Source organism: Gallus gallus, chromosome 2 (genome assembly GCF_016699485.2).
Source record: "Gallus gallus isolate bGalGal1 chromosome 2, bGalGal1.mat.broiler.GRCg7b, whole genome shotgun sequence".
NCBI classification, from domain to species: Eukaryota; Metazoa; Chordata; class Aves; order Galliformes; family Phasianidae; genus Gallus; species Gallus gallus.
The window spans coordinates 141,639,411-141,667,297 of NC_052533.1; the positions used below are offsets into that span (position 1 = coordinate 141,639,411).

Genomic DNA, 27,887 nt, shown 5'->3' on the forward strand with positions numbered 1-27,887 from the left:
GAACAGACTCCCACATCAGAGTTAAGACTCCCCCATTGCTGACACTCAACTATTATAGGATCACATGCAATATTAAGTAGTTTTTATTAGCTTCACACAGAAAAGCTTTAAAACATGAACGAAGCTGGCCAGAACTGGCATGGCTGCTTAGGAGTACACAAGTACTAGAAGCACAACTTTAGTGAACAAAACAGACAAGAAAAATCGATATCAACATACTTTTATTGATATAAGTTTGGATTTTTACCATCAGGAAAACGAAAACAGGTAGAATCAAACAGAAGAGTAAATGCATGCTTTCAAAAGTAACAAAAAAATACATCAACTGTGCCTGTGTTCGAGACAAATTTGATGACTGACACTACATGACTTACCTTTGCCACCATATCTCAGTAGAGCTTCTGGACCATCGTATCAATCACACACATGGTGGCCTTTTCCAGCTGTTTACCCACCCTTGCTTTATGCCGTCATGGGGGCCATGGGACTGTGACTTATCTGTCCAAAAATCACCGACACAGTGGATGAAAAACGAGCGTGCTTCAGAAGTTTTAAGTTTGGTGGTGCTATGCTTAGAGTCTTTAGAACTATTCTAGGTTAGAAGTCTGACTTTTTGTTTTCCTTTAGCACAACCCGGAATGGTGAGCATTAACCAACAGCTACTTTTCACATCAGCACCTGCAGCAAAGCTGTACAAGTAAGGATGCACACACACGTCCAGTCAGTTACTGAATCCTCTCCTGAAGCCAAAGCAAAAGGGAACAAACGCACGTGAGTTTGGCTTACCTTCAGAGCTCTCTTTCCATACTATTGGTGCTGTCACTCTTTCAGAGCGGGCTGTCTCCCCTACGGGCAGCCAACCTGCTTGGAATCCTTCAGCAAGAGTATTGCTGTTGTCTAACATGCATTTATCCAAGGAACGGCTACACTTCAGCTGTTTCCCAGACCACTACAGAATTCACAGTGCTGCAAATCCAAAATACTCTGAAAAAGCGTATCTTAAATCTTAAACTTTCAACAGGTCATTCACCAATGTCACCGTTTAACGTTTTTCTCCTATCTTTTAATAGTCACGTCAAAAAGTCAAGATTTTCCTTTGATAAAACCACTCAGACTACTGTTTTGTACCTATTTGTAACATGAATTTTACATCTCAAGTGCATTTAAACCCACTGAAACCCCACATACACACCCACACCCAGTCTGCTCACACTGCTTACTCGCTACCCCCACAGTAGCTCTTATTTCCAGACAAATGGTGCTTGCTGAGAGGAGTCTTTGCACCTTTTGACTGGTGGTAATGTTGATTTGAGGATTCCTTCTTGCTGTCGAACCCCACTGCACGATGCCATGGCTACATCAGCATGGCTGCATGTCATGCCAGCCAGAGCAGGTGGAAAAAGCATCTCCAGTAGCAACGGAGTGAAGTTAGTGATGCCGTGGGGCACTTAACTGGAGAATAAAGTAGAAAGAAATGCAGACTGTTCTGCAGGTAAGCTTCCCCTTCAACACAGGATCTCTTCTGAAGAGGACAACTCACTTCCCCAAGGCTTCCCTGGCTCACTTCAACTGAAAAACTCAGAGGTCTGCACCAACTGAACAGGTGACATTAGTTCAAAAAAGCAAAGTTTTTAAACCATGCATGCACATACACAGTAATATGTGATGGTACTGCACTGTTCACACTATGAAGTTCTGTGTAAATACAGAACTTCTGATGCATTCTTTTGCATGCAATTGATTGCAGTGCCATTTATTTTTTTAGACCTCCCCAGGACTTCTGATTAAAAGACTTCTTCAGCATGGAAACAAAAGTAAGCAGCACGGCAAGACATAATAAACACAAGAAATAATATAACAAAAATATGCTTCTGCATCTTAAAAGATAAAAATCCTCTTGGTAATTTTCACCTGTTTGCCTTAAGTAGGAAATACATCGCGCATCAGGAGCCTAATATTAAAGGAATGCATTTTCGAAGTGATCCTCAAAAAAGCAGGTTACACATCACAACAATGCATCCCATGTCCTTCATTCTTCTGCCTAAACAAAACCACTCCTGAGCTCTTTTTTGAACACTTAAATCTAGTATTTCCTATTCTCAAAATGCTGGAGCTCTATTTCATTTAACAATACATCCACTTATGGGATCCTATCACGTAAGATATAACGTAAAATGAGTTAAATGGAAAGCTAACGATCATCTCCTTCCATGTTCTTCTATCCAAGTTTTCCAAATCAAAGCAAGACATTCCTCATTTTGTTAGATACCAAAACCAACAGAATTGTTACATCTAAATAGTTCTACCACTTAAATATTTTATACTGTTGTCTTTACTTATCATTGTCCAACATATCCACTCTTCCTCTGACACTGAAGAAGTTGGTCATAAATAAGAAATGGCTGCTGCAAATTGTTCAATTTATGCTCAGTAACAGATTCTGGGTATATTCTTATCAAGAGTGTATCCTAGGTGAGCTGAGGACACCAGAATGTACTTTTCAAGACAAAGATACAGGATCACAGTTTATTTGCAATCAAAATGATACACAATTTAGCAGTTAAAGACTGCTTTACAATAATCATGCATTAAGACATTTATAGAAATACAGTACTTCCACAGAAAGAAGAGTATTTACAATACAATAAGCTTATCTGAATACCACTGAAATATAGCATTCCGTTCTTGCCAAAATGTCACTTGATCATTCAGGAAAGCTGCCTTTCCAAGTCAGTTGAAGTAAACATCCACCCCCCAGCCCTACCACTTGTTATAGCTGAGTGTAGGATGTTTACAGGAACTAAAAGTTAGCTTAACAATATAAATACAGCATTGGCTTTCAAGATATCCAAAAATGAATCGGCACAGGCATATTTCAATACGCTGTGTGCGCTACAGCTTATGCTACTCAGAAGGCATTTGCAACAGTTATTAAAGCTTACTGACGTAAAGTTGGAGCACTGTTTTTTAACAATTAACCTTATAAATATCAGAACACGGTAATGTATTTGTACAGTTTCTAATACTACAGAGATAACAGGGAAAAACAGAATAAAACTATTCTCACAGCTGCTGGAATTCACTATCTCTGTTGCACTTACCTGCCAAGACTCTTGATGCTTGGAGTAGGCACTTCTAGAAACCTCAAATGTAAATCATTATCAGAATTGATGCTCAACACCAAAATATATATGGGACATCAATAGGGTAGTACAAGCCAGAAAACAGTCCTCAAGGATGTCCTTCTCAAATGGTTTGTGCAAAAATTCAACTCCTGTGGTACCAAAAATTTCAGCAGTTTCCTTTATATGCTAAATTTTACAGCTTCTATTGTTACATTTGCTTGTCTTCCTAGCTGCACTACTAGGTTTTCCTAAACTAACTCCCATTCTAAAACTGCTTCCAAGGTTCTTTCCCTGCTGTTTCAATCTTCTTAGTTTTCTCCACACACATTGTTACTCAGAATGATGAGTCATTTTAATAGTGAGAGAACAGAACACTATCAGTTAAGCTTCAAAACTTATTTTAGATTTCAAATGTGCAGCTTACTTAGCATCTAAAGCCTTGAATAACCAGAACATTAGCAAACCGGGAAAAAATGCTTTATAAACTCTGTCAGCCTTCTCAAAGCTCTTGTCTGAGCAGGTGTTTTGTAGATTTACTGGGGAGAAGGAACCACAGATGCAGATTTCTCTTCATATGCAGAGGCTGGTGGAAGCCTTCTGAACACTTCACAGCTGGTTCTTTGTATGAAGAAAAAAACATGAGCTCAAGCATTTCTACAGAACACAGCTGCAAGTTCACAGCAAGGGGAGACCTTCATGAAAACCAGCCTGAAGTTACCAAAGAGTTTGACATGTTGCTGTTAAGTGGTCATAAAAACCACAGGCAACTAATTCAGACTCTAAACATGCATCTTCATAAGCACTCCACTTGCTCAGCAAGCAGGGATCATGGTATTCCACCTAGCTTCCACTTCCAAACGTCTGCATGTCCATTCCTACTTGTGCTAGGCATGACAGTTATCCAGAATTAGCAGCACATTCACAACTTTGCTGCCAGCCTCTGGACTAGCAACTTCGTCCATTAGCTATCTGCCTCCACTATGATGTGAGTGCACCATAAAACATGAGAAATTTATTTATGTCTCCTTCTATCATAAGCAATAGTTGCAGTCATCACGTTAACAAGATGACGTAATTAGCTTTGCTGATGATTAGGCTGGCATGTCAAATTTGCCTCTTCCATTCCTAAAATTCAATGATTCAACTTAAATCATTGTGTAAACACACAATATCTGGAAAGACTGCACTTCATCTGCACGCAGAAATGTTTGAGATACGTTCAGAGATCCTGGCTTTTCAAGCTCTTCACAAGAAAATCCCAAACAAAAACGCAATGTAAAAATGCAGCGTGGGTTTATTTATTTCCCATAGTTACACACCACTGCAGTTGGCTTTCATGTAAAGAAGCATGATGGCTGTGTTTGAGACTGTATTAGTGTGTTTGAGATTGTATTAGATACTAGCACATAAATAAAATTCCACAAGACTGCACTGATGAACTGCACATGACTACTCTTATCTAGCTTGTGAAAAGGCCAAGACAGCACTAACAAAAATGACTACAAGATTAACTATGAGATAACATTTACTTTGATCATTCAGTGAAGAATGTTAACAGACAACACTTAATTCCTTCTAAGTCCAAGTAGTACGTAAAACTAGGGAATGCCAAGCATTTCCAGCAAAGAACATCTGGAAAAATGACTAGCACTTGTGTTCTCCTTTAAAAAAAAAAAAAGGATTTGTAAATGCTGCTTATATTTCTCTTTCTAATTTGACAATGTACCCAAGCCAAACATCATATTTAAGACATGTTCTTTAATAGAAACTGTATTGTGTATGAACTACTCCAAAAATAGATAATTGCAGTAGTGCTATCAGTAAGTTCAGAACCTTCGATCACCACGCACTGCTGTGCCAGCAGACAGGTGAACCACATCACAGCAGCTCTGTATTTAAAGTCACACGACTGCCCCAGAAGAATGGTTCCCCTCAGTTCACAGGTGGCCGTTCATGACATGCTTGAGAATCACTGCCTCTGCACTACTTGTAGTCTATCCTTTCCAGGCCCAAGGAATCCTCATAGTTTTAAGAAACCAGAAATTTTATTTTTTTAAAGTATTTGTATCTTTGCATACAGTCTACAGAATTCCTATAGCAAAGTTAGATCTTGTTAACCCTTTTAATCTATATTAACATACTCTCAAATAAACTGAACATAAAATTTGCCTGCTGAATGTCAAAGAATATGAAACTAACATTTTCAGAGGTGGAAGACTGGAAAGCTAAGGTAGTGCAGGAATGAATTCTGCTGTTGTTGGAGTAGTAAGCACTCATTTAGGCTATTCTGCTCCCATCCTTTACAAATAAAGAACTATAGAGAAAGAGAAGAAAAGTCCCAGACAAGGTCCAGGAAATTACATCAGCAGAACACACTTCCTAGATCCCTCACTGAGAAAAGTGGAAAGTACTGAAGTTGTGTTGCTGAGTGCTGTTCTCAATGAACCGATTACTTTAAGTCAAGAATTAGTGAAGAGAACTCTGAAGAAGGACTTTCAAAAACTGTTCTTTATGTGAAAAATAATCTTTGTTAATGGTAGTACAAAACAAGATGACTGTACCACAAACAACTGTATACATTTGGCATTGTTTTACTACAAACATACATCCTGTGCAATTTTTTTTTAACCTTTATTGTGGCCTTGGGTTACATCCAGCTTACAAACAATAAGAGCACCACCCACTCATAGGAGAGGCAGAACATGGAATTTCAGAAAGCAAAAACAAGGCACAGCAAATAAAATATTTGCTAAGTATTCAACAATATTAATCATTTTTCTACAGATCAGTAAGTAGCAGATGCCATTAAAAAAGGTAGTTCATAAGGTGAGTTTTGTTTATGTATATTTGTACAAGAAATTAAACACCTCTTGCTGTTAAATTCCAGAGAGGCATAGTTCTGTTGCTCATACCATGGAGCAGCAGAGAATTCAGTTCTGAGTGACATATATGCAATACCTCTGTATTTCCTGCCTGTTACAGATTAGCTTGTAATCAATCATACCAGCAATATTAATAAAAATCAAGTTAACTCACTTGGAGGCAGTTCAGCGTGTCTACAGAAACTACTAGATATGTATCTATGCATACAGGTTTATGACATCTTTTCCTCCTGATGCTGTCCAGGTATAGCCAGGTGCAGCAAACATCTGACTGAAAGCTCGAGCTGCTACAGCTTCCAGTCGGGGATGTTTACAGCAACAGACTACTATACATCACTGCAGGTGTCCAGCAGTACAAAGTAGTCGGTCACCTTTAGGGGAGGGGGAAAAGAAAAAGATTTATGACATTTCTGTGACATTCCAATCAATTACCATTCCACTAATTCTGAAGAAAATCTCATTTTCAGTTTCACTTAAAACAAGCATTGATACAAAAACACCACAATTGTAGATTTAACATAATTTAATGTTTCTAAATGCAAGACATGGGAATATACGTACTCAAGTTTTAAAATGCACATTTTTAAACCTCTTCAGGTTCAAATACATTCATACATACATTTTACTTTCCTATACCTTCATTACCAGAACTCTCAAAAAAAATAAATGGAGTTCCATTCTAAGCATCCACACTATCTACTCTTTCACAGTTACTTATGTTTCTAAATAAGAATGTATAATTTAGGAAAACAAGCTCATAATGAAGGAAATCTTAGAAATAAACCTGGCAGAATTCTGAAAAAATATGTATATTTCTCAGCATCAGTTTAAGGCTCTGTTACTCTCTCTCTCTATATATATATATCCTGGGGTAAGCATTAAAAGTGTCAGGGTGGGAATAAAACAATAACAGCCTCTGGATGGAACCATTTTACTTCCCCCCCTTCAGCAACTCAGTACCAGAAGTCCCACAAGACTGCATTCTGTTCTGATGCAGTCTATTTCTTTCTTCTCAGTTAAAAGAACCCTTTCAATATTAAAAGTATTTAAATGACAAAATACTATTCAAGAACAAAATTTAATTTAAATCAAAGTCATTATTAAGCATACAGCACTCAGTTATTTCATATTAACACTCTGATTAGAATTTTCTGCACAGAAGTAATCTGACAGTCAAATACAAAGGACTTCAGCAGTGTTCTGGTGATACAAAAATTCTCCCATTCTTGGTTAAAGAAAAAGGAAGAAAAAAAGCAGAGGTGGAGAGTCTGCATGAGGTTATTTTTTTAAATCTTATCATTCTAGCTTGATCATATTTACATAATACTTCAATGCCTTTATATTCTAGTTCATAGCAGAAAACTTTCCTTTTACTAACAGAGCTGAAAGCAGACCCATTTATCCTTGTTTATCATTCTTGATCCTTTCAGAAAGAAAAGGCTTAGCCAGTAAGAAGTTTTCTGCTTCCAGGAAATACGCAGACTCCTGCAATTTAAAAGTTGCTTGTTCTGAGGCTGTTCAGGCCTCCAAGGCAACTCGTAAAGGGAAATTCTAACAGAGTTTAAAGAAGAAAAACTACACATTCAAGATTTCTCAGTTACAGAATGTCAATCCCATACTGTTCTCCCATTAATGAAATGTGAACACTTGTTAGTATTAAGTGAATGTAGTTATTACAGGAGTTTGCCAAGATTAACGAGGAAGCTGCATGCAGTCTCTATGGATACCATGCTGACCTTCATTATTTGAGAATAAATAGTTAAAAAGCCAACGGACATTTGCAACAAAGGCCTCTTCAGGCTGTTCCAAAACTGAAAATTCCTATTTTACCTTGTGAAGAAATGGGTTATTTCATGCAGAGGTAGGCACATGGTATTCGACTAATTAGGCTGCTAAGCATTATGCTGCAGTGAACCATTTCTTGTGCTGCTCTCCTTCAACACTTGCTTCTTAAGGAAGTAATGAAGGTTACCACAATGTCACCTGCCTAAAGAGAGGACACTCCCTCCAGCTTCATTTTAACACTCAGATCATCACAAAAAAAACAATACAAATGACAGTGAAGTCTCTTGCTGTTTTATCAAACTGTCAGCTACCAACCCCAGCACAACATCTAACAGTGTGATCATGTTTGTACAAAGGAGTTACATTTTCAGCTCCATCCAAAAACATTAAGAAAATATATCTGCAGTGTAGTTCCGTGCAACTACGCTTTTGAAGGATAGAACTTCCATAAAAGTTCTTCTATGAAAACTGAAGATTAAGCATCTTCTGCTATTCTCCTGAACACTTACAAACAAATACAAAAAGACACCACACTCCGGCTTTTGTCAAAGGTTCTGTCCTCTAACCCTGCTAAAGCTTAAAAGCACAGAACCAGGACTTATTCTAACGTCACTGCAAACAGAAGGACATTGATTGCTGGCTTCCATTAATGCTGTTAACTGTATTTGCTGAAGAACAACAATGAATGTAGCATTTCTTGCAGTGTGAATTCCCCTTCAAATTCCTCATACAGAAAATGTGAAGAACCATGTGAATCTTTAAACTACATAAACTGTTCCTGACACACAACATTTACCAATCTGGCTCTTAAGCTGTCAGTACAAGGGATTCACCAAGAGGTTTAACACCAACAAAAAGGGCACTGCTGTGATACCTGAAGTTTGTGCTCTTTCAGTTTCCAAACCCAAGCCACACAGGTCACAGAGAGGTACTGCAGTTTTCCCAAGTGCCACATATTATTTTATCAGTCACACTGAGCTTGGACTGCACTGTGATCAGAAAGTTAAACAAGATGGGAAGAAGGAAAGCAATAAGGGAAAGGAAGATGCAGGGGAACAAGGAAGCTAAAGAGAGCTTATGTATTTCCCACAGAGCTTATTTTCTTCCCATATCTTAAGATATCCTCATTCCATGATCAGCATGATTACAATTACTCAGTGAATTAGAAGTCTCAGTTCTCATGCACAAATAGCTAACTGAAAAAGAAAGTTAAAGCAGATCCCTGCTATTGCTCCAATTATTTTAAGTCACGTCTACTGACCAGAACATAACTGAGTATTAGACATTAAGTTATTTGCCCCGAGTAAAACACAGTGTCTGAATCAGTGCTGAATTTAAAGTGCCATAGCTTTCAGCTCTCACATAGTCCAATTCAATTTCAACAGCATAAATGTCACGCAGTGATTCAGATAGATTACAATCTGCCCTAACATAGGGCAGTCTGATCATTTAACAGCCACAGAGTTCGCTATAGCATTAGAAGTTTACAGTGCACAATGAATTATGAAGTAGGAAGCATATGTAAGTAGTTTTAGAACTGCATTTCCTGTATATTTTCAGGAAACCACACGCTCTGCTTCTTACAATCACTAATCACAGAATGGCTTACATTGGAAGGAACCTTAAAGATAACCAAGCTCCAACTCTGTGCCACGCGTACGGTTGCCACTCACTGGATCAAGCTGCCCAGGGCCCCATCCAACTCAGCCTTGAACACCACCAGGATGGGGCAGCCACAATGTCTGTGGGCATCCTGCTCCTGTGCCTCACCATCCTCTGAGAAAGGATTTTTTTTCCACAACATCTAACCTAAATCTCCGCTCCTTTAGTTTAAAGCCATTCTCCCTTGAGCTATCACTATCAGACCATGTAAAAAGTCACTCCCCTTCCTGCTTAGAAGCTCTCTTCAAATACTAGAAGGATACACTAAATATATACATATGTGCAAACACTAAAACTGACAGTTTCACTGTGTAGGAAGTAAAAAGTTTTAAATTGAGCTGTCAAAAAAAGCATCTCATATTTTAAGAATGCATGGGAATGTGTAAAACAGTACACTATTAACATATCTAAGCCCAAATTTCAGTGAGGATGCAAATGTCATACATAACCATTACAGAAAACCAAACAACTAAATGTTTTTGTCATAAGATACTGTTCTCATCTTACCAAAGGAAGATAAACAATGAAACAGTGATGGTGCGAGCCAAAATAAAGTTCAGATCATAATTAAGAACAGCATCCACCCAGTTGCTCTGCATATCTTGGGGAGCTAAGTTAGAATAAAACTGTAAGCTTAGTCTCCTGTGACTAAGCATAAGAAAAAAGCTGTCCTACACACTCTGGCCCATGATTCACTCGTTTCAAAGAATGGAGGTTTACGAGGTAAAAATAATTGACCATCAATCTAGAACTGCATCAGAGAGAATGACTACAATCTAACAAACTCAAGAACAGACACAGCATGCAAGACAAAACTGGCCCCTATTCATTTCTTGCATTATTTCCCAAAAATATACAGGAGTAGCAACTACAAAGGCTGCTCACTGTCCTTCTCCAAAGCCCATGAAAAAGCAGACATTCACCTGCAATCCAAATAATCTCAGTATTAGCTGGAGTATACTGAGCATGCAGAATGCTGGGGGTCAAACACAGAAAGAGGAAGGGGTGTTCTTATGCTTTTAAATAAGCAGTTTAAAACAAAGGAACAGTAGGCAGAAATTGAATACACCATTAAGTTGCACATCTGCATCAAAGTTCACACCCTAGAATTTTTCTCTTAAAGAGAATACAACCTGTCTTCAACTTCTTAGCTCACTCTGCTCCAAAATATTCTGCTGAGTATTAGTCCTGTGAACTGTAAATACATAAAATTAACTGAAGTTGAAAAAACAGCACCAAAAACAGCACTGTAAGAGAACCTTCAAAGCTGGTTTCACTTTTGGAAGTCTTTACTTGGACAAATACAGTAAAACAGACATGCAGTCAGAACCTTTCAGTTAATACATGCTTTACAAAAGCACTGTCTCCACAGACACCATTTCTGACTCTAGTGAGCATAATTTTAACAAATGAGACATGAAAAGTGATTACCATCGAAGATCAGAAAGACAGCTCAGAACGATAAGCCTTCTCGGTGAAGAAAAGTCGTGAACTAATCACCAAATGGAAACCAAAAACATCTTACAGTGGAAATGACCTCTGGAAGGCTCTCTGGAAATCACCTACAGCAAACTCCCTGCTCAAAATCTGAGCATCCCCAAGCAAAGATATTTCATAGCTTCTACAAGCAATCTAGTCACGTCTGTGTAGCTACAGGTCTAACTTTTTTCTTCTGCCTTACACCTATCTGGAATTTCCTTTGCTGCATCTTGTGCCCAGTGCTTCTCACCCTTTTGCTGCACAACACCAAGAAAGAGCTGGTTTCTTGTCATGATCCATTAGGTAACTGAAGGCAGCAATTAAAGACTCCCCCCCCCCATTCTCCTCTTCCCTCTGACTGAACAACACTGCTCAGCATGCAGAAATCATGTATTTATAAAACACCTTCTTGGCTCTCAACCTGATAGAGTAACTTACTGAGTCAAATTAAGTCTTTAATTTAGGTAACCTGAGAAGTTGTGCAGCCACCTCGGGGGGCAGGAAGTGGCTAATCCAGATCATTTTGCTTTAGAAGTAAGCTAAGTAAAAAAAATCCATCTGTCACTAACAATTTGTCATAATGTATTACCCTCACCTCATAAAAACCCCCACCAGTAGACTTACCTGCAATCAGAACAGAAAAAGGAAGGAAGAGTATTAGCATCCTTAGCTATATTTTTGCCTTCTCTGAGAATAGGCTTCTAACAGATTGTTGCTGTATAATGTATAGCCATATATTTTTGGAATTTTTTTTTCCCTGCAATTTTTGCTTTTTCAGCAGAGGAGATACAGCAACATGCACTGACCACAAGAGAAAGATGAATACCTGGATCTCCAAATTAAGGAGAAATATGAATACATGCTACATATTAGGTCTGATATCACACAAATAGCTGATGCCCTTCCTCATTCCCACAGTAGTATTACCTCTTCTGAGGTGTCAAATGTTGATTACACTAATTCAGTGAGTTTAACATTTAACTCAAATATTGCTGCCTGCAGTAAATAGGTCTGATTTTATAGCTTCCTCTATTCAACTCTAATTTGGTTTCTCCTACAGGAAAGGAATTTTAGTCTTATTCCCTGGAAAAAGCTGCACCAAAACCAGGTTGGCTAATCTATGGGTAGAGTCCTGGAGACACTTTACTACAAAGTATTAAAACAAATCATTTTAAATAGGATACAGGTATCTCCACATGACATGTTCCTGTTTTACCTTGAGGAGTCTTCCAGTTTGTGCCCATAGTCTGCCTTTTCAGTCAAGGTAAGAAGCATCTCTAGTTCAAGTGACAAAGTTGTCTTCAGAAAATAAGCTCTTTTTTTTTTTGAGAAAAGCTTCTTTGGAGGATCATTTATGTCTTACACTCAATCTGGAACATACAAAGAAAATTCACACTACTGAATATGAAAAAATTAATCTGATCATTTCTTTTAAAGGGACCAGAAGGTAGTCACAGGAGGGCAAAACCAACCCTAGGACTTGACAAGAAATAGGATACAGAATACTTTTAACAGATGTTCTTTGGAATAATATCAGAAGAGCTCTGCTCATAAGAAGTAAATTTTTAAATTTTAAAGCAAGAAAATCCATTAGGAAGTTTCTTAAAACACTGAAGCCCTTCGTGCCTGCTGGCTCAAAAATGGTTAAGAGTGAATGGAAAAACCTTCCCTAAAATAAATAAATAGAAATCAAGACCAGAGCAGCTACACATCCCAGTTGTTAGGCTATTTTCTCTTCACATCCCCATCCCATTTTTGATTGACTATCGGCCCAGTCTGATGTAGCATACTCCAAAATGACAGCACATTTTGAATGCTTCATTTAATGACTATTTGCTCCCATTTGAGATTATAATTCTCTGGTGATACCAGCTGCCTTAAGTAGTTCTCTGTAACACTGCTGGAAGCAATTTGATAACTCCAATGAGTCATCAATACTGCTGACCAAAGGCACATTTGGATGCTCTGTTAAGATCAGCACAATTAAGACTACACTATTTTACTCTATTGCTAGAGAAGCTGGTAAGGAAATACACAAGTTGGGCCAGGCCACCAAGAGATCTAGCAGGAATACAATACAATAGTTTTAAGGGCAGTCCTCTGTGAACATATTTTAACCCTTTCAAATTAGTAGTTGCAAATACAACAAATTCTCATATGCACAATTTCAATGAGCAGAATCTGAGATTGCTACTGAAGGAAGCAGACTTTGGTGGAAGTGCAGTGTTGCAACGACTTGTTTTCTTTATGGTGTGAAGCACCAGCTCAAGTCCTCCATCACACTTAAACCCTGAAGGACATCAGACAGAGAAGCGATCTGTACAAAACTCAAAATCTTAACCTTGCTCCCAGCAAAATACATACAACTTTTGAATTACTCAAATAAAATAAACACAGCCCAGCAAGCATGCAAGTCATGGACGTCATGTAAGTGTGCAGTACTAAAAAAGTTTTGTTTTGCAGTAAAGCCAAGAGGCCCATTCTTTTAAGTACATGTACACAGCCTGCTATCCCCAAAGGAAGCAGTCCACACAAGGACAGCACGTCATCACAGCATCCATTCAAGCATCAATCTCAAAAGCAAAACAAGAAATGATACAACAGCAAAGAACATTTAAAAAGAGTCAATAACTCTGAAAACTTTTACTTTCAAAATACAAGATTTCACCAAGTTGCTCTAAGGAAAATCAGTTTTCAGGATTTACTGACAGTAACCAGAAAGAGACACAACCCACTGGCAAAACAGTTCACTTTGAAAATATTTCCTCATATTCTCAAGTCAACTGCCCAAAAGATCTGACAAATATCTTTACAAAATTACTATTTTCATAGTCTCCCAAACATTTGCTGTAGCACCAAGCCACCTCCTTATATAGTTTCTAACTCAAAGCAGCAAAACAGACTTCCCGGTCTGTAAATACAGCAGGAGTGTATCTGTTGACTTTGAGTCATATTTCCTTACTTGGAACAACGTAACATTTAGCTGTTGGACTACTAAAAGAAAAGGCAATCATTATTACAGTGAGAGTTTGTAGGTGACCTTTGTACATCATAATCAATGCTCTTCAAAAAACCCCTCCAGACTCTTATTTTTACACCAGCACCTTTAAGAGTAGACAGCATGAAAGATATCTTCACTTCGGTTGCTTGCAGAAGCTGTCTTCAGTTTGAAATGTATGTAGAATGTCTCCCAAAAAACTATTTTGAAGAGACAATTTTTAGAACATCACTCTTCAGCAACATGCAAAAAAGCTTAACACTTAAGGATAGGCTACAGATTTCTGGTCTTTCTGTTTTCCCTACTAAATCTTATTTCCCCACCAACTCTAAATAGGGGTTTTTTAATCATTTAGTACTCGGCACTGGTGAGGCCTCACCTTGAGTACTGTGTTCAGTTTTGGGCACCTCAGTACAGAAAGGACATGGAGGTGCTGGAGCAGGTCCAAAGAAGGGCAACAGGGCTTGTGAAGGGCTTGGAGAGTATGCCCTACAAGCAGCAACTGAAGGAACTGGGACTGTTTGGTCAGGGGAAAAGGAGGCTGAGGGGAGACCTTATTGCTCCCTTCCAATATCTGAAAGGTACTTACAGCAAGAGCAGGACTGATCTCTTCTCACTGGTGACAGGATGAGGGGAAATGGCCTCAAGTTGCACCAGGAAGTTTAGGTTGGCTATCAAGAAAACCTTCTTTACAGAAAGGGTTGTTAAGCACTGGAATAGGCTCCCCAGGGAGGTGCTTGAGTTACCACCCCTGGATGTGTTTAAAAACCCATTCGGATGCAGTGGTCAGGGACATGATTTAGTGGAGTGCTGTTAGAGTTAGGGTAGTATGGTTAGGTTGTGGTTGGACTCGATGATCTTTAAGGTCTTTTCCAACCTGAACAGTTGTATGATTCTATAACAAACAAAATACAGGAGATGTATTCTATGACCCACCAAACTGCTCTTTTGTCACAGTACAAGTGCAGAGCTTTACTGAGAAACAGAATTAAACCAATAAACAAGCAGCTGGGAAACTTTGGAGCAGAAGTTCCTTCCCCTACTTAAAAAAAAAAAAACATAAGGCAAGTAACAATTCAATGCAGTACACAGAACAGGCTGATAAAGAAAAAACTAGGTTATTCATGACATGATTACCCTGCTTTTTGGATATTTTTGGCCAGTTAATCTTGAGTCATCTCTGGGTTTCAAAATAAGAATGCACATACTTCATCAACAGAGCGGTAGCTAAAATGTACTCTCTGCCTTCCATCAACTCTTAAGTTTTCCACATCTTTTGGTGCAACGGGAAGCAAAAAAGAAAAAAAGACAGTTTGTGCTTAAGACAACACTCACACTTCCTGTGCTTCACAGAGCCTTACTCCAAAATTAGCTGTAGTCCCATGTTTGGCCTAAATATCATTCATTCAAATGCATCAGCCAAGTTCAACTGCCAATTTTGTTTCATCCAAAAAGAAAAGGCTTTTTATGCTCCACAAAAGCTGCAAAATAGTAACTGCAGACTATCAGATGAGTCTGATCAAAACTGCATTTCTGATCCTAGTTAAAATACACACAGAACCATACAAACACCAAGGTTGGAAGAGATCTCCAATATCATGCAGCCCAACTGTCCACCTACCACCAATACTTCCACACTAAACCATGTCCCTCAGTACAATATCTCATGTAATCTACTAAGTGGCCTTTCAGTTATTGTGCAAGTTTAGTGATGTATCCAATGAGTATTAAAAAGGCAGGAAAAGCACTTAGAGCAGGAAATCTTTTCTGAAGTTGTAAGACATAAGACAGTGCTGCAATACAAACTGAAGCAACACCTTAAAGCAAAGTTTCATTAAGCAGTACTTACTAGAAAAAGTTGGAAACATACAGGCCCATTCCAAGGTTCAAATTAACGCTCACCATGTCAAAAAAAACATTCTAAACTTGCATTGCCAAATGATACCCAATACTGTTCCAAGTACATTTCCAAAAAATGTGAGAGATCTGATACAAAATATTCCCAACTTCAATCTTGGTAAAGTATCCTAAGGGAATAAACGAAGATTCATCTTCTTTCTTTCTGGCTCTCACATGAAACAAACCAACCAAACAGGAAAACAGGTAAGCTGTATGTATGGGAACTGTTGAATCACAGCCTGAACCTCTGATTGACCACCTGAGGCGAGCGCTGAGTCAGCTGCAGGGGCACAGTGAACACAATTTCACCTGAGTGACCGGAAGCGACCCTCCTAGACCCCATTTAAGGGCTGACTCCCAAGGAGGAAGGATCTCCAGCTGGAGATCCTTCCTCTTGGAGCCCTTCTGCAAGCCCAGGACACGGGTAAGATCTTTATTTCATTTCTCCTTTGTAACGTGATAATCTCTCTGATCCAATACCTGTGTACCTGTTCGCCATACAGCTTTATGTACGTATGTATAGCAGGATCAGCAACAAAGAATGCCACTGCACAATTTACAGCAACAGCTATTCTGCAGATGATGATGTAAAGTCATTTCAAAGTCAATCCTGAGGCTGTTTTTACTAGCTAAATTTTAAGTCACAGAACCCAAACACTGGACATCTAGGCGTATCTGAAAAATACGGAGTAATGTATGAATGCAAAAATTCCACACAGTTGAGATCTTGGTCACACCTCAAAAGACAACTCTGTGATACGAACTTCACCCAGAGATATTTAATCTTGTTTACCATCATTACCTTTAGGCTGGTATCATTATCGTAAGGGACCTTTCCAAAGACATGAAAAGACTGCTACAGTACTTACAAAGTGATTTCAGGGTGATTTAGATTGATCATACTAAGAGTAGGGTAGCAGAACAGTAGTCCTGCTCGCCCTCACTTCTGGCAGAGGGATTCCTGCTTTCTCCATTCTTACAGGAATTTGATAAAAATATGATGCGAGTTACTGGAACCAACTGCTATATTTAGCTGCAAACTAATCCTGGTGAGGGGAAAAAAAAAAGATCGGTTTTCTGCAGGCAGGTGGCAGGGCAGTCCCTGGCACTGGCAGGAAGAAACTTTGTAAGGCAGGACTGCCTGTTTTAGTGACAACACAACTTTAAATCAGTGCAGGTGAACTGTGAAACCATATGAACCTCCTCTCACTCTGCAACAAACAAAACCCCCACAAACTTGGCAAAATTCTGCTCCCTTAAAAGCTTCACAGTCATTTAGATGTAGCTTCAATACTTCCACGCCTCACAGCAGGTAACTGGCATTTGAAAAAAGCAGAGAAACACCAAGCTGCCTTTTGCTCTCTACAGCCAAGTTCACCTCACCTGCAAGTCTGAAAATTGTCCTTCAACATTTTTTGTTAATGTGCCATGTTAACACCAAACAGAGTCAGCAGCTTCCACCTCCACAGAGGTCACAATGTTCTAAAACGCTGAAGGAACTATCTTCCTCCCAAACACCTGAACTAAGTGACAGAAACCCATCTTATGCTACCAATGCTCCACCTGCTGGTACACAGATAGTACAGATCAGTCCTGACAGCATTCTGACCTTAAGGAGAGGCAAAAGGCAAGCCAAAACAATGCAAAACCAAACAAACATTTTTGTTTTCCAAAGCATCTATAGCACCTAAGACGGAGAACTTGGCAGTGCAACAGATTTCTGAACAATGGAATTCCTAAAAAGTATTTGCAAAATCCACTAACCAAGGTGGCTGGTTATTAACAGACAAACAATAATTACTTCATTAGGTGAAGGGTACAGGTCTGTGGTAAAGTCTGCCCACAAGATTCAAGCCAAACCCAAAGAGGAGCTCCCACAGAGAAACATCATTAAGTCTCCACATTCTACATGATACATTAGGTTTTATCTAGATTTAAAGTGCACTTTGCTAGAGAACAAAAATGTCATTAAAAAGGACTCTCTCCAACACAAATGAACCACAAAACTAAGAAGACAAATTAAGAGAAATAGCTTTAACCATACCAACCCACTTCCACATATTTACATATGAACAACAATAACATGCCCACAAGAAAAACAAAAAAACCCTTCTTATAGGACTCTTGCCATGCTCAGTTCATACAGGCCCACTGCTTTTACTCTTCATTTTTAGTGGCCAGCTACAAATTCCCACTTGGTTTTACAGAACTGCTGCACCTCAAGCAGCAACCTGTGGGAACCATATTAACTCAACAGAGAAGCAGTAAAAGCATCAAGAAACTATTCCTGAAAAATCAGTTTTAGAAGGTCAGTTTCACCTGTAGTTTGTGATCTGCCTCTCAACTAGAAGAACTCAAATGTAACCAGCACCAGAATAATGAGCATTAACCCTATCACTTCTACAACACATGTTCTGCAGAAATAGCGAAGCAGAAGTTCAGTTGCACAGTGGGACCTATGAAGGTGCACTTAAGGAAAGACTGCAAATACCAAATTCTAGTCATTGTATAATATATACTTTGGTATCAGTAACAGACCAAAACTCATTGTCTTTCCACAGACCCACAGTCAACTACCTTATGCTCCAATTAAGTGCAAGAAAATTAGCATTAGTTGGTGGTATTTACCATCAAACATATTTTCCGTATGAAAACAATCTCACATTTAGTCCTTCCACACCCAACCTGATACTCTACTATTTAAAAGTAGGATTCCTCAAATGAGTTCCATTCGCTACATACAGCTTAAAAGACAAAAGACAATAAACTGTATGTCACAGTACGTCAGTCTCCAGTGATCTGGAACTCCTAACTGCACAAACATTACCGAGACAGGTAAAATAAATTCTGCTGTTACAGTGGGTTAAGAAAGTGATTGAAACTGACAGATAGTTTGTGTTATCAGCATACTATGAACTACCTGCACTATTAAGTAGACTTCTACAATAGTACATTTATAACGCACCAACAGACGGACATAAAACTACTACTGACCTTTTCTTTGTATGTAGCTGACTTATGAAAACACTCTCCTGGTGCAGTTTAATTAACGATTAACGGTATTTAAGAACAGCAGCAGAGGTTTGGTCATATGGGGATGCTGGTATTCTCATATCACAAATAACCTGGTTGAAGGAATCTGTCCTATCTCACAGCTGATTCAAGCACTGAACTTCACAAGCTGTTCAGTTGTCTGTTCTACTAGGAACTCTACACATACAGCAGACCAGCCTTCATGAAGCTCTAGGAGTCACCTTAGCTTCCCTTGTTATTTCCTTAAAGTACTGCTCCCTTGACACAGAACAAACACGGGACAGGTTGCAGAACTGCCTTCCTGAATACCAGAACGCTCCCAGTGTTCCCGTAACCTGAATGCACCCAATGTGCCTGATCCACCAGCAGACAGCTTAGTTCTCCTCAGCAAAGTGCTGTATTAAAAGGATGGTGTCCTTAACCTACAGAGAAATCTGGGAGCTAAGACAAAAGGACCTAAGAAAACAAAGTCTGGAAGCCACTGTGTTGGGAAAATTTATACTCCAAAACTAGTACTGGAAATGAGTTCACTATAAAGTTTCTTCTCTTAACCTAATTTGATGGAAAAAAATGTTTAGTTATGTTTGTAGAAGTGAATGCAGTATTAATACTGAAATAAGAAGTTTTACAAGTTAAATCTGCCCACAGAGGTTGTGGATGCACCATCCCTGGAGGTGTTCAAAGCCAGGTTGGATGGGGCCCAGGGCAGCCTGGTCTAGTATAAGATAAGGAGGTTGGCAGCCCTGCCTGCAGCAGGGGGTTGGAGCTTCATGATCCCTGAGGTCCCTTCCAACCCCAGCCATTCTACGATTCTGTGAAATCTCCAAAATAATTATTTAACCAAACCTCCAAAAGCAGTAAATTAAGGGAAAACAATGAGAAAAATATATTTGCAAGCAGTTTATAAATGATCAGATCAGTTATTATCAAGTTTAAGCAGCAGTGCTAATAATTATATCATATGCGGTTTATATAAATATCTGGAAACATGAGGTTAGCAGAACACATTACACTAGTGTAGATAAGCACGCTGTAAGAATATGTTCAAAGCAATGATGCGTGTTAAATATGGACCATTCAGCAAAGTAAATATGGATAGAAAGAAAAAGCAACAGCCATCTCCAGGAAAAGCCATGAACAACAAGCAGCTTTTGTGACCACAGAATAAGTACAAGACAAGAAGAACACAGAAAAGAAAATATGACAGAATTCACAGCAATCTTAACTTGATACACTTAACCAAAAGGTAATCAAAGCTAAAGCTGACGTGAGACTACTGCTGTAAACACTGCCTCTCCAGGTCCAACAGCTGAGCTACATCTTAGAAATCCCAAGTAACAGCAGCTAAATATCTAGACAGGTCATCACTCGCTTAAATGCCAAAACTGAGTTTTTAATCTGTTCTACTTTTACAGTCTTTTTCCAGATTATACTTTACTGAACTGTGACCTCCATTTTACGCTGATGGGAATGCACTGTGCCAGCCAGCAGCCCTGAGCAGTCTGTACCCTGGGATATAAGCTTTGGAAGCTCACATACTCAGGAGCGCTTTCTGCCAAGCTGCAGAGGGTCAACAGGGCATCTTCTGTTGCCAAGCATCAGCTTTGGGAAACAGCAGTTTCCTGAAGGTATAAATTTGAGCCTTTCCTGTAGGTTATCAACAGCTCACAATGCACCTCACCAATTACTCCAACCTGTGGACTTACACCATGACTTCTGCTTAAAAAAATGCTCAGTGTGATACACTGAACAATTAATAAACTAAACAGTGTAAGACAACGCAAAGAGAAGAGTTCCATCTTCAAGAACATTTAGAAACACTTTGAACATCAGAACAATAATGACCCTGCATTTGGCTGAGCTGTGCTGTATCAGCAGAGGAAACAATGAAGTGAATAGATGAAGGAAGTCCTCTGAGGTTCATGTGGCATTCTGATTTATTATACTCATGTTAACCCTCAAGTGTTTGTTCATTCTCCACACAGCTCTTACATAGCAAAAGGATGTTTTGGGTGAACTTATTTCTATATTCTTTATATAAATGCTAACATCTTTATAAATTCCATTAATACCACTTATAACATAGCAATGATTCAGTATGAAACATCAGAATTGAAGTGTGTTTTAGTAGTATAGCTGCCTCATTCCCACAGGATTCGGTATGTCCTCAGACAGGAAGCAATCTTATCTAGGGCACTCCTTGTGAATATGTTAATCTTTCTTCCTTTATCTTTCTAACCTTCAGTTCTGCAGAAATATAGCTTTAATTCCCTCAACCTCCTCATGCAGTAGAACTCTTCACCAGTGTCACTCAGACTGAGGCATCTTAAACTGACAGTACACAAGGATACTGATATTATGGAAGAGTAATTTCAAGCATAGCGAGTTCACGCGTACCAAATAAATTTTTAACTATAAGAAAGGTTGTACTTCTGCTTATTAAGTACTACCTTAGACAGAGCAGCTCCCCTTTATGGTTAGAAGGGTGTTCTCCAGATAGAGCAGCTCAGTGCTGTCCCAAGTTATTGAACTCCCTAAAAAAAGAAACAAAGCAAGAATATTTTGAGACAGATAGACAGAAGGAAAGATTGATTTGACAAGTTACTGCTAGGCTCACCAACAGTACCTCAATAGATTATGTACAGATTATAGCCTTTGTTATTATTGCAGCAAAATGATATCCTAAATTTTCTTAAGCAAAGTGAGAGCAGACAGCATTTCTACCTGTGGGTTTCTTTTCAGTATAACACCTAGCACAGTGCTAAGGGTTAAGGGATCGATCACTCATCACTACAATCCCTTTTTTCTTTAGCACTCCAGTACTGCCCTCAAGCTACAACCTGGAAGAGATCACAGAGCTACTCAATGGGCAGCTGTCTAGTCTAGAAAGTTTTCAAACCAGTTACAGAACTTCTTTTATCTAGCTGAAGTATCACAAACACATCTTGCTATCTCTAGCTTGTTTCAGCAACATCTCTCATGACACAGAATACCTGTAGTATCCAGGCAGTATAGTTTTAGAGCATTAATACCAAAGCAATCCAAATAAACTTGCAGGTGAGGTTTCGAACACTGAAAAAGTGGTTTTTGGTTTTTTGTTTTGTTTTTCCTTAAGTTCTCTCATTCCCAAAGGCTCTGACTGTTCTGTTCCTCCCAGAAGGAACCTCACACAACAGCAGGCATACTTCTACCATTACATATGGGCAAGCTCATGATTTTTTACCGTTCTTTTGCAAAGATCATAAAGTAACTAAATCCCTATCACAGTAACTAAACCAAAATTGCACACCACACGTGCTTGCACAGTCTACTCAGCTTGTTCCCAATTTGATTATTCACCTGTTTTGTTCTGACTGCCATCTGCCCACTCCTCCTGTCTGCCTCCAACACACACTTTGTGCCATCTCAGAAGCATCTCTGCTTTAGCCCATTCCTGCACGCTTCTTCCAGGTCATGGACACATACAGTGAATAAACAATTGCAGAATTGCTCCTTGGCCTTCATCAGTCACTATATTTCAAATGGACTCCAAAGGAGAGCAAGTTTTGCCACCTAACTCCTAAAGAAAATAATAAAAAACATTTACTTCCCATCTTAAATATATATTGAATAGGAATAATTTATTTACAGACATATCTGGTGTATATATTTATACAGATACTTAAGGCAGTAAGGGGATTCAAAAGCAAATCAGCTCCATTTATCTTCCATTTGAACTGGGACATAAGTACTAATCACCAGCAGATACAAATATATGTACAAGAATAATCACATAGGTATTTTTATTTTAGGCAAACAATCCACTGCTTTGTAGAACCTGACAGTTGTCTCCATTAGCTCTATGACTGCTGTAGCCAAATCTTATCATGTGCTGAAAAGGACACTGGGATTAATTATGTAGCTCCAATCTGGCCCTTTTATTAGTATCAGGAATGTGCGTTTCTTAAGTGGTACATGACAGTCACTTAAAACTCCATCTGGCTTTTTTCCTTTACACCGGGAACTTCCATGCTCAGAGCCCATGACTACATTAACTGCACTGATTTGGGGTTGTTGGTTTCATTTTTTTTCCCCGCTCTCCTAAAGAAAGGGAGCAAAGTTTCAATAAAAGGCTTAAGTATTTACAGGTCCATTCCTGCTTCTTAGTGTATGGAAACGTAGGAAGTAGCAAAGGAAAGTTCTGTGCTTCTTAACACAGAGAATTCTCTTTCAAAAGAAAATTAAGAAAAAAAAGTAGGAAAATAAATGCAAAAGAGCTTTCACTTTACTTCGTCTGCACTGACCTTTAGCCCCGACACCCACTGCATCCTGTGGGAAACATGCTCCAAGGGCCAACTTTCTTATAAATATTTTAGCAGATTTAAGCATCCTGAATAGATTCTGTCCACATCAACAAAATGAAAAGGCTATTGAATATGGACAACATAGATGTGGATTCTGATAGTCACGTAAGCATCTGTAAAGCAATAAAATATAATGCCACGGAATCCCAAATGCACAACGTGCAGGTGCTTTCTTACAAGTTCTTATGGCTGCTGCAACTCCATCTTCCTGCATATGCTTTTGAAACATATTTCTATATCTTCAAGAAAATAACAAAAGCACTAAATAGAGCCACTGCATTCCTAGATTTGTGTGAAAGGCAGCAGAGATCATTCAATTCCCTACTCAAAACAAAAATTCAAGTCCTTCTTAGATGTTCTGCCAATAAGTTTCCTTAAATTCTGCAAGATCTGCTCACTCAGGAATCTGGTTAGCTTCTAAGCGTCAGGGCATTGCACCTGTTCCTCTTCAGATGGCCAGTTTCCTTGTTAAGTCTTACACTCCAGCACAATGAGGAATTGTTTCGTGCGGCATGGAACGGATCACACTGGGAAGCCACAAGAAAGATTCTTTCATTCCTTCCAAGGCCTTTCCACAAACGCACTCCTACCCAGGTGCACTTCTCCTGCCAGTCAGCCTTTCCTATCAGAGCTTGTAACAAACTCTACAGCCCTTCAAACACAGCTCCCCCAAAACAAGCCACAGTGCCACACAATCGCATTCACCAGAGCAGAGGAGCAGAAACTTGTCTCCTTCATACTGCAGGAGCACAAACAGAAGAGACAAGAGTATTTAAGAAGCAGAGGTAGTTTTGCTTCGTAACTGAAGCACTGGGTAGCGTTTAAACAAGGTGGCCAAGTTACTTACTTTGCATTAACAGATCACATTACTGCAGGATTTTACGCCTGACGATTTCAGATAGATTTAGCAAGAAAAAAAATAGAGGGAATGTTTGTTTCTGAAGCCTTGTAATGGAAGGTTTGCTCCAATTTCACCCATTGAGTGACAGTACCTTCATTATGCATCACTAAATGCTAACTACAGGAACAAGGGTAAAGCATCAGTCCATCTGAAGGCACAGTTTCTTTCCAAGACCCGTAACAAGCAGTGCACAGTAAGAGTATATAAAAGCCTCTCTTTTCCAGTCCTAACATCATTAAAGCTTCTGTTGAAACCACTGTCCTTTGTTTTCCATGTCTGTTTTATCACCAGCCATTGAAACTGCATTAGTGGTCCATCTGCACGTGACACAGATCAGCACTTCAGACTGTAGCAGCACAATTACCTCTGTAGCTGCATTACTTCATAGTGCCTATTACCAGAAAGAGCAAAGGACGAGCGAGCGGCGTTTACTACAACTTACCCCTCTGATGTCTCCTAGGAGGACAGCACCATGCTCTTGGCATAGCTCTCTCCAGCATGCTTGTGAGAGATTTGCATGCAGACATTTGAGACAACAAGTAGCCAGTAACTGCTCAGCTCTCAAAACGTACAGTAAGATAACACCAATGATTTTCATGCATGAGAACAGCAGGACAGGATGTACAGTGCGAGCTTACATAAGACACAGGCACTGCTGGGAACCGACAGAAGTGAGCAGCATAAACGGCTCAGAAAAATGCTGATGTCACTCACACGTTTGGGCTGTTCTGGCTTCCCATACCCCGACTTTCCCTGATCCTACAACTGCCTTTCTGGCGGTCTATGAAACCTTTGTTTGTTCTGTTTTACTGAGACCCCAAAAAAGAAGCTGTCCTCAAAAACTCACGTTTCTTACTTAAGATAACAGATTAAGAAAAAACACAAAAAAAAACTCTAGGATTTACTGTAGAACTTACAAGCAAGAATCTAAAGAAAAACAGAAAATGTAATGGAGGATTGGCAAAAAGCATGTAATTGTGTACACAAACACTTGCTCCTAATACCTACTGAGAAAATAGTTCAAGCATAACTTATCTGTGTTAAAATATGACCTCTGCAAACCTACTAAGGTCAGTGAGACTCAGTAGTTACTTGGCAAGCCCTGCTTGCATAAATTAGAGATGCCTAAGGGTAGCTATGAAACTGGTATTTGATTTTTCCAGAGCACCTACATCTCATGAATTAACAATGAATTGCCATTTTGCCAGAGCAACTTTCAGTTTTGTTGTTAAAACCGAAGACAAAAGTCTTCTGTTGTGCTCACCTCCTCCTCACACAGAACAGTTGTCCTATTTAGCAGTATGGAAGTTCCAAACAAACTTGAGCAGGCAAGTGATAAACTACAGAACAAAATACTCTCAGAAGCAAAGCTTAAAGATACCAGGCAGTTGGTGCTTCTTTGTGGTGTATCTTTCTAGAATAGATCAGAAAAACAAAAAAATAAACAAAAACAAACTCAAAGAACACCAGACAAGCGAGCTACCTGCTCTGATTTGCATAAAGCAAAAGTGCAGAGGAAAACTCAGCCAACTCTGCTCAGTACTCCTGAGAGCAGCAGCTCCAGCTCACCTGCTATGGTGGTGGCAGCACTGCTCTTGAGAGCGGCACAAACCACTCCGGGCAACTCCTATGGAGTTTTCAGATTCCTCTATTGAAGTGCTTGCCAGTGGCATACTTAAGGCATTTGATTTTCTATGTAGATCACCTTATAATGTGAGAATAAAAATGCTGTTTCCTAAACTGCTCAGCTCGTTGTAATGAACTTACTGTCACCTGCTTCAGTATTTTCTTGCAAATACAGAGGCATCTCCAGACAGCACCTCGTAAACAATACTACTCAACCCTGGCAAGTATAGCTGTGTGGTGGCACAGTGAGTTACAAACCAGTTCCAAGTAATTTCTTGATCACGCCAAGATGTGAGCAGATATACTGGAACTTCTCTCTTCCAACTCCATATCAAAAGCCTCAGTCTATCACCTCACCCAGAGACAACCAGACACTGCTTCCTTAGCAGTACTGGTGCTGTTTTAAGAACACAGGAGAAAAAACCCCAAACTATTTGCACTGTGGAATGGCGGTTATTTAAAAGCGTATTAGAGAACTTTCTGCATAAAAATACGAAATATGACTTAACACAGCCCGCAGGAGGGGGTTGGAATTCAATAACCCTTAAAGTCCCTTCCAACCTAAGTCATTCCATGATTCTATGTTTCTAACATTGCATATCACACAGTATCATGAGTTATAAAATGTCTTTTGAAGCAAAAGTCTACTTCTGTGCAAAGTTACTGCCACAGGAAGAGCTTGCAAGCAAAACAATCCTGGCTGCACTGTCTATGCCACTATAGAGAAACAACACATCTACCTGTTATTACTACAGCTGATAAGCATTTTGAGCTCATTAGTGTTTATTCACAGTATGTTTTTGGAAAGCACTACTATTTCTGATTCATAAGCAAACAGTGGACTGATGCAAAACAATGACCCAAGGTAACAGAGTAACCAAGTAATAACTTCACCTGGTTTTGCCTCAGTGCAACTAATACTTCCTATTACTGAGTCACTCCTGTCCTTCCACATAACTCTCTGAGCACGAACAGACAACAGGCTGTCGGTGGCACTCAGTCTCCACACGCTGATAGCAGCTTCACTCCAGGGTTTGCTAGATTGAGCCATGCCCTGGGGCACGTAAAGCACAGAACCCCACTCCAGCACTGTGGGGAAAAAAGAAAAGGATATAGGTATATAAGAATATATAACATTAGGCAGTCTGCTTGTCCGTGATACAGCTCTCTAACTACACAAACAAGAAAAAAGAAGAGTCCCTTGCAATTTTACTCCATCATGCTACAGACCACCGGGCAAGGGCAAAGTGCAGGGAGGAAGGGACAGCAGGAGAGTTATGCAAAATGGGGGGCAGAGCAGGGAGAAAGGAGGAGGAAGGTGGAATAACCCCTGTCAGCCCACAAATAATAACAATAATAATCCACACAGATAGGAAAAAAAAATCCCAAACCCTCTGCTCCCCTCCCAGCTCAGCGGGCTGTGGGTGCGGGGCGGCCCCCAGGAGGGCACAGAGCGGTGGGCCACGGCTCCCCCGGCCGGGGGGAGGTCACGGTGAGGAGCGCGAGGCCCGAAGACCCCCACGCCGAACGGAAGGCGGCGGGCAGCCCCTTCCCCATCTCTCCACGCCACCGCCGGGGGCTGCCAACCCTCCGCCCTCACCCCGGCTCCCGTGAGGGGTCGCAGCGCGGTCCCGCAGGCCCGGGTTGGCCGGGCCGCAGCCCGCCTCCGCCTCAGCGCTTCCCCATACCTGTGAGGGGATGCGGCGGGGGGCGGCCGTGCCCAGAGGGCGAGGAGCGGCCGCCTCGCCTCGCCCCGCCCGGCCCTGCCCGCCCACGGCACCCCGCTGCCTGCAGCCGCCGCCCCGGCTCACGAGGCCGCCTGCGGCCCAACCCGGCCCGGCCCGAGCTGCCCGGAGACCGCGTCCCGGCCGCGTCTCCTCCTCGCCTTTAGTTTGACCTTTTCCGTGTCTCCGCTCCCTGTCCCCGGCACTCTTTGACGTCACTGCCATGGCAACCAATCCCCGCCCCCCCCCTTACACCTCGCGCGCGCGCTGCTCCTCACCCCGTCCCCGTCCCCGCCCCCGCCTCTCGCACGCACGCACGCACGCACGCACGCACGTACGAACGCACGCACGCACGCGCCGCAGGGAGGGGAGGAGCCGTCTCCTGCACGGTCCAATGAGCGCGGGCGGGGGCGGTTCTGCCCCGCCCACC

General features: G+C 40.3%; 1 long non-coding RNA gene and 2 other non-coding genes across 7 annotated transcripts; all 3 read right to left on the reverse strand.

The window, feature by feature from the left end:
- Positions 1-204: 204 nt before the first annotated feature.
- Positions 205-27,658, reverse strand: LOC121109571. Of its 5 annotated transcripts, XR_006937132.1 has the most exons (7): positions 27,631-27,658; positions 26,628-26,822; positions 24,550-25,521; positions 22,203-22,422; positions 21,314-21,397; positions 12,150-12,303; positions 205-6,378 (listed from the first exon to the last, which is right to left on the reverse strand). It is a non-coding gene; the product is annotated as an uncharacterized LOC121109571 (long non-coding RNA). The 5 variants fall into 5 exon arrangements; XR_005857250.2 differs by having other exon boundaries at positions 25,372-26,822; XR_006937131.1 differs by lacking the exons at positions 22,203-22,422; positions 24,550-25,521 and having other exon boundaries at positions 2,513-6,378.
- MIR30B (microRNA 30b) lies at positions 2,725-2,811 on the reverse strand. Its single transcript, NR_031423.1, has one exon. It is a non-coding gene; the product is annotated as a microRNA 30b (primary transcript).
- On the reverse strand, positions 6,264-6,327 carry MIR30D (microRNA 30d). The gene has a single exon (NR_031422.2). It is a non-coding gene; the product is annotated as a microRNA 30d (primary transcript).
- Positions 27,659-27,887: the final 229 nt, after the last annotated feature.